The sequence below is a fragment of the Choloepus didactylus genome, chromosome 22 (genome assembly GCF_015220235.1).
Source record: "Choloepus didactylus isolate mChoDid1 chromosome 22, mChoDid1.pri, whole genome shotgun sequence".
NCBI lineage: Eukaryota > Metazoa > Chordata > Mammalia > Pilosa > Megalonychidae > Choloepus > Choloepus didactylus.
Window position 1 is genome coordinate 37,228,962 of NC_051328.1, and position 6,000 is coordinate 37,234,961.

Below are 6,000 nucleotides of genomic sequence, written 5' to 3' on the forward strand. Positions count from 1 at the left end.
CCCTACACTCATTTCTTAACTCCCCATTGCCCCTTCCCCCATTTCTCTTAACCCAAACTCTACTTTTCATCTCTGTGGTTATATTCTCTGATAATTTCTTTGTGTTTACTGCGGGGCTTAAAATTAACCTCTTAAATCCATATCAATCTTGTTTTTCTTTGATACCACCTTCACTTCAATAGGACACATAAACTATGTTCCTATACTCCTTCATTCCCCCACCTTTATATAGTTGTCTAAAATTACATATTTTACATTGAGTTCAAAACCACTGATTTGTCATTAGAGTTTGTGTGTTTTATATCATGTAGGAAATAAATAGTGGAGTTGCAGTTCAAAAATTACTGACTTCTATTTGTATTCCATTGTGGTCAGAGAATGTGCTTTGAGTATATTCATTTTTTTTTTTTTTTTAAATTTCTTGAGGCTTGTTTTATGTCCAAGCTTATGGTCCCTTCTGGAGAAAGATCTGTGATCACTAGAGAAAAATGAGTGTCCTGGTGATTTGGGATGTAAGGTACTATATATATGTCTGTTAAAATTCTCTATATCTCTTTCTTCTTTCTTTGTTTCTCTGTTGGTAGGGCTCCCTTTAGAATCTGAAGTAGGGCAGGTCTTTATTGGCAAAGTCTCTCAGTATTTGTTTGTCTGTGAAAAATTTAAGCTCTCCCTCAAATTTGAAGGAGAGTTTTGCTGGATCAAGTATTCTTGGTTGGAAATTTTTCTCTCTCAGAATTTTAAATATGTCATGCCACTGCCTTCTCGCCTCCATGGTGGCCGCTGAGTAGTCACAACTTAGTCTTATGTTGTTTCCTTTGTATGTGGTGAATTGCTTTTCTCTTGCTGGCTTTCAGAACTTGCTCCTTCTCTTCAGTATTTGAGAGTCTGATCAGAATATGTCTCAGAGTGGGTTTATTTGGATTTATTCTATTTGGAGTTCGCTGGGCATTTATGCTTTGTGTATTTATATCGTGTAGAAGGTTTGGGAAGTTTTCCCCAACAATTTCTTTGAATACTCTTTCTAGACCTTTACCCTTCTCTTCCCCTCGTGGGACACCAATGAGTCTTAAATTTGGATGTTTTATTTTATCTATCGTATCCCTGAGATCCATTTCAATTTTTTCAATTTTTTTCTCCATTCTTTCTTTTGTTCTTTCATTTTCTGTTCTTTGGACTTCTAGGACACTGAGATGTTGTTCAGCTTCTTCTAGTCTTGTATTGTGAATATCCAGAGTCTTTTTAATTTGGCCAACAGTTTCTTTTATTTCCATAAGATCTTCTATTTTTTTATTTACTCTTGCAATGTCTTCTTTATGCTCTTCTAGGGTGTTCTTTATGTCACTTATATCCTGGGCTGTGGTCTTCTTGATGTCCTTTAAATCCTTTGCCGTGTTTTCATTCCTTGATTGTAGTTCTTTGATTAATTGTGTAAGGTACAGTGTTTCTTCCGATAACTTGATTTGTGTGTTTGGAGTTGGATTCTCCATATTGTCTGGTTTTATCATATGCATTAAGATTTTCTGTTGTTTTTGTTCTCTTGGCATTTGTTTTGCTTGATAGGGTTATTTCAAGTTGTAAAAAAGAAAAGGGGGATATTGATCTAATTTTTCAGAAACAGTTTGGTGACGTACACTTTCTCTAACTAACCAGTAGATGGTGTCTGTGAGTCACCTATACCCCTCAAGTCAGTTCTCAACCTTGTTCCCACGGTGTGTGGGGAAATGATTCTTGTGGGTTCAGTTGGAGAACTCAGTTTGGATGTGTAACTAGAGCTGTCCGCCCTGAATGTGGGGCATGTGTACGGGTGGCTAGGGAGGAAGGGCAGTTTTAATATTCAAATCCCCCAGGTTCCCGGAGATTCAAGGCCACCACAAGAGTCTAAGCCTTCATTTTATTTCAGCCCCAGCCCCTCTCTCTCACTGTCTCACAAACAACCAGACTTGGTGTAGTGTCCCTGGGTTCTCCGAACAGGTCCACCCTCCCAGCCACGATCCTCCAGGAGCTCAGCTGAGGGACTGCCGTGCTATGTCACCAGTGCATGCTGTCCCTCAAGGGAAGCCCTGGGCCACTGGGCTGTGCAGCGGCACTCTCAGCCTGATGCAAAGATGGCCGAACGGGGCGTCTCCACACCCCCCTCCTCGCACCGTTCCTCCTTCCCAGCTCCGGGACAACTGGCGGGGCTCTGGGCTGTGGGCACAGCCCTGGGCAGGAGTTTATCCAGCCCTCTGGGGAGCCAGCTGCTAGCTGCGGGGTTCTTTCTGCTTCTGGCTCTCCCCTCCATTCCCCCAGCCCCAAGGGTAACTTGCAGAGGGCTATCTTCCCGGCCAGACACCGAGAGGCCAGCCCAGCCCCCTCTTGCTGTGTTTTACTGCATGGTTCCCTCCCCCACAACTGCAGCCTCTCCTGGGTTCCGCCCCCCCCCCCCTTTTTTTTAAAAGAGCGAGTTGGTCTCCAAATGCCGAACCCTGGCTTCCCCAGACTGCCAGACAGCTGTGGGTCTTCCAGCCAGCTTACTCACATGTTTCAGAATTCAGACTCCCAGTTTCACCAAGTATACAGCCCCTCTGGAACTAGGAGACCTCATCCATCTGGCACATCGCTGTAACCGGTATTCTGGGTCACTTTCTGGTTTATATCTAGTGTTTTTCACGGAGGTGTTTTTTCGCCCTGTCTCACCTAGCCGCCATCTTAGTTTCTCCCAGACTAGTTCTTTTTTAAAAAACAAAACAAAACAAAACAAAAAAAAAACCCCGGAGCGGCTGCAGATACAGCAGCGAGAACCGCGCAGTGAAGCACAGCAGGAGCAAGCTGTAGCCAATGCCTCAGTGTCTGGTGTGGAGGGGAACCCTCCTCACACCTGCTGCTGATTGTCTTGGGGCCAGGGGGACAGAGGGGAGCCAAAAGGAGAAAGAAACCATGCCCCTTGCAGACATTTCCCCAGCGGGCTGGAGACACTCCTGCCCGGGGACGGAGCCATAGCCCAGAGCCACGCCAAGAGTGTTTCCCACAGCACCGTGCACACACCACAATATTGGCCACCTACAGCTAATTGTCCCAGAGCTGGGAAGGCGGAGCTGTATGAAAAGGGGGTAATTAACACGCCCCATTCAACCATCTTTAAAGCAGGATGGGAATGCCCCTGCACGGCCCAGTGGCCCACGGCTTCCCTGGAGGCCGGCGCTCACTTGTGATGTGGCACAGCCTTCCCTCAGCAGAGGTCCTGGAAGAGCATGCCTGGGAAGGGGATCCCACTCAGAAATCCCACTCAGGGAAGGGGATCCCACTCAGAAATCCCAGGGACCAAGGACTTGTGGGTCAGCGGCAGAGACAATCTGTGGCAAGACTGAAATGAAGGCTTAGACTCCTGTAACAGCCTTAAATCTCTGGGAGCACCTGGGGGTTTGATTATTAAAGCTGCCCTGCCTCCCTAACCACTCAGACACACACCCCACATTCAGGGCAGACAGCACCAACGACACACCCCAAACTTACTGCACCAATTGAACCCCACAAGAATCAGATCCCCACAGACCACAAAGACAAAGTTGGGGAGAACTGACTTGAGGGGAAAAGGTGACTCGCAGATGCCATCTGCTGGCCAGTTAGAGAAAGTGTACACTACCAAGCTGTAGATCTGAAAAATTAGAGATTGGTATTTTTTATATCCAGAAGAATCCTATAAAGTAAAGCAAATGCCTAGAGGCCAAAAACAACAGAAAATCTTAAAGCATATGATAAAACCAGATGATATGGAGAACCCAAACCCAAACACCCAAATCAAAAGATCAGAAGAGACACAGTTCTTGGCACAATTAATCAAAGACCTGAAATCAAATGAGAGCATGACACAGGACATAGAGGACATGAAGAAGAGCATGGCACAGGATATAAAGGACATAAAGAAGACCCTAGAACAACATAAAGAAGAAGAAATTGCAAGAGTAAAAAAAAAAATAGAAGATCTTATGGAAATAAAAGAAACTGTTGGCCAAATTAAAAAGACTCTGGATACTCATAATACAAGATTAGAGGAAGTTGAACAACGACTCAGCATCCTTGATGACCACAGAATGGAAAATGAAAGAACGAAAGAAAGAATGGGGAAAAAATTGAAAAAAATCAAAAAGGATCTCAGGGATACAATAGATAAAATAAAACATCCAAATTTAAGACTCATTGGTGTCCCACAAGGGGAAGAGAAGGGTAGAGGTCTAGAAAGAGTATTTGAAGAAATTGTTGGAGAAAACTTCCCAAACCTTCTACACGATATAAATACACAAAGCATAAATGCCCAGCGAACTCCAAATAGAATAAATCCAAATAAACCCACTCCAAGACATATTCTGATCAGACTCTCAAATACTGAAGAGAAGGAGCAAGTTCTGAAAGCCAGCAAGAGAAAAGCAATTCACCACATACAAAGGAAACAACATAAGACTAAGTAGTGACTACTCAGCAGCCACCATGGAGGTGAGAAGGCAGTGGCATGACATATTTAAAATTCTGAGAGAGAAAAATTTCTAACCAAGAATAGTTTATCCAGCAAAACTTTCCTTCAAATTTGAGGGAGAGCTTAAATTTTTCACAGACAGACAAATGCTGAGAGATTTTGCTAATAAAAGACCTGCCCTACTTCAGATACTGAAGGAAGCCCTACCAACAGAGAAACAAAGAAAAGAGAGAGAGAGATAGAGAAATTTGACAGAATATATAGAACATTACATCCTAAATCACCAGGACACACATTCTTCTATAGTAATCACAGATCTTTCTCCAGAATAGACCATATGCTGGGACATAAAACAAGCCTCAATAAATTAAAAAAAAAAAAAAAAAAAAAAAACAGTTGAATATATTCAAAGCACATTCTCTGACCACAATGGAATACAAATAGAAGTCAATAATTTTTGATTTGTAACTCCACTATTTACTTCCTGCAGAATATAAAACACATAAACTCTAATGACAAATCAGTGGTTTTGGACTCAATGTAAAATATGTAATTTTTGACAAGAACTACATAAAGGTGGGGGAATGGAGGAGTATAGGAACATAGTTTATGTGTCCTATTGAAGTGAAGTTGGTATCAAAGAAAAACAAGATTTTTATGGATTTAAGAGGTTGAATTTAAGCCCCACTGTAAACAGAAAGAAAGTATCAGAGAATATGACCATAGAGATGAAAAGTAGAGTATGGATTATGAGCAGTGGGGGAAGGGGCAATGGGGAGTTAAGAAATGAGTGTAGGGTTGCTGTTTGGGGTGAAGGGAAATTTCTAGTAATGAATGGTAGGAAGGTGATAGCATTACAATATTCTAAATGTGATTAATCCCACTAATGGAATGCTAGGGAGGGGTTGGAATGGGAAGATTTAGACTGTATATATGTTTCCACAACTGAAAAAAAAAAAAAAGAAAAAGTCTAAATAGGCAATGACAATTAAATGCCAAGGATGATCCTGGATGGGATCTGAGGATGGAGGAGAGGAGGCTGAAAGGGACACAGTGGGGACATAAGAAAAAAAAAAAAAGGAAATACAGACTGTAAGCTTTGTATCAATGTTGAATTTCTTGAACTTCTTAGCTGCGCTAAATAGGATTGCATAAAAGAACGTTCTTATTCATGGGAATTGTATATGTGAATTATATTGTTTGTTCAAGGATGGGTGCAGCTTGCTCTCATATGTTCAGAAAACAGAGCAATAGATGATGGATGATAGATAGGGAGGCAGGGAGGGAGGGAAAGAAAGAAATGGTGGTGTGACAGGATGTTCAAGTTGGTGATTGGGGTATCGGGGGAGGGGGCTCGGGGTATGCTGGAGTTTTGTGTATGGGTTTTGTTTTGTTTTTGCAACTGTTCCTGTAAGTTTGAATTTATTTCAAAATAAATTTAAAAAAAGTCATTGAGTTAAGGTACTAAAGAGAATAAAAAAAGTTTAGATGGTGGATATAGACCAATTTCAACCTATTAAGAAGGGGAATAAGAAGAAGTAGAGAGAGAA